A 2,132-nucleotide genomic window follows, 5' to 3' on the forward strand; every position below is an offset into this window, starting at 1 on the left:
ACTGCCAGATATACTGTGGGGGTCTCAAACTATAACTCTAAGGTGGAATGAGTGTTTGGTGACAGGGAGTTTCTTAGATATTTCACTTTAAATTTGGGCCATTTTTTTCCTTATTATTTCATTTTAGAGTTAGGCAGTTGAGCTGTTACTGTAGCATATTTGAGAAGGCATTTATTTGGATATCTTACATCAGATTGCCTTGTTGCTGTGCCAGATATACTGTAAGGGTCTCCAATTATCACTCTAAAGTGGAATGAGTGTGTGGTAACAGGGGCTTTCTTTAATATTTCAGTTGGGCCATTTTTTTCCTCATTATTTCATTTTCAAGTTAGGCAGTTGAGTTGTTACTGTAGCATATTTGAGACAGCTTTTCTTTTGAAATCTTACATCAGCCTGCCTTGTTACTGCCTGAATGTTTGTATGACTACATTATATCTGAGTTAAGCCTTGCAAAAAGTGTTTTATTGAATAGATTGAAAACATTGAACTTACATTAAAACTAATAGAAAAGCTGTTCAAAATCACCCTCTTCCTCTAAAATGCTATTGATTGATGGTCAGGTAATATGATTTGGTGCAAAAAAAATGTAGGTCAAAAGTTTTTGTGTTTTTTTTTTTGTTTTTTGTTTGTTTGTTTTTTGTTTTTTGTTTTACTTTAACCCCTGCAACTGACAATAACTAATTTCATGGAATAAATCTTGCCATTTTGCCTGAAATTTATCTAAACTGGTGTTCTGAATCAGTAATCTTTATGGAGGATGAGAATTTGTTCTGTGTCAACCATGCATTTCGACACTGAGCTTTCAGAGCAAGAAAGGGCCAGTTTTAGAAAACGACTGATAATGAATACTTTTCATGGACTCTATCTTGCCATGTTGCTTGAAATTCATCTAAACTTCTAAACTGGTGGTCTGAATCAGAAATCTCTCGTATGTATATGGAGGATGTGAATTTGTCATATGTCACTGTGCATGTCAAAACTGATGTATTCCGAGCGAGAAAGGACCAGTTCTTGAAAGCAACTGACGATGACTACTTTACAAGATCTTTATTTTGCCACTTTGCTTTAAATTCATCTAAACTGTTGTTTGGAATCAGAAATAAATGTTATCTTCACGGAAGATGACAATTTCCTATATGTCACCATGCATGTCAAAACGGAGGTTTTCAGAGCGAGAAAAGGCCAGTTTTGAGAAGCGACTGAGAAAACGTTCTTTTCATGGACAATATCTTGCCATTTTGCTTGAATTTCATGCAAACTGGCGAGCAAGGGCCAGTTTTGGAAAACGACTTCGATGACTACTTTCATGGACTACCTCTTTGCCATTTTGCTTGAAATTCATCTGAACTGGTGTTCTGAAGCAGAAATGTACGTTATGGTTATGGACAATGGGAATTTGTTGCAAGTCACCATGCATGTCAAAACTGAGGTTTTCAGAGCGAGGAAAGGCCAGTTTTGGAAAGCGACTGATGATGACTTCTTTACATGGACAATATCTTGCCATTTTGCTTGAAATTCATCTAAACTGGTGTTCTGAAGCAGAAATGTATGTTATGGTCATGGAGAATGGGAATGTGTCGCAAGTCACCAGACCTGTCAAAAGTGAAGGTTTTAGGGCGAGATCAAGCAAGTTTTGTTGAACGACTGACAAAAATTCTTTTCATGACCTTTATCTTGCCATGTTGCTTGAAATTCATCTCAACTGTTCGAAATCAGAAATGTCTCGTATATGTATGGAGGATGCGAATTTGTCATATGTCACCATGCATGTCAAAATTGTGGTTTTCAGAGCGAGAAAAGGCCAGTTTTGGAAAGCGACTGATGATGACTAGTTTTCATGGACTCTATCTTGTTATTTTGCTTGAAATTCACCTAAGTGTTGATCGAAATCAGAGAATGTCTTATGTCCACTGACTTTGTGAATTTGTTATATGTTGCCATGCATGTCAAAACCCTGGTTTTCAGTGCGAGAAAAGGCCAGTTTTTGAAAGCGACTGATAATGAAAACTTTTCATTAACTTTATTTTGCAATTTTGCTTGAAATTCATCTGAACTGGTGTTCTGAATCAGAAATGTATATTATGGTCACGGAGGATAACAATTTCTTATATGTCACCATGCATGTCAAAACT

Source organism: Cheilinus undulatus, linkage group 17 (assembly GCF_018320785.1).
Source record: "Cheilinus undulatus linkage group 17, ASM1832078v1, whole genome shotgun sequence".
In the NCBI taxonomy this organism is placed as follows: domain Eukaryota; kingdom Metazoa; phylum Chordata; class Actinopteri; order Labriformes; family Labridae; genus Cheilinus; species Cheilinus undulatus.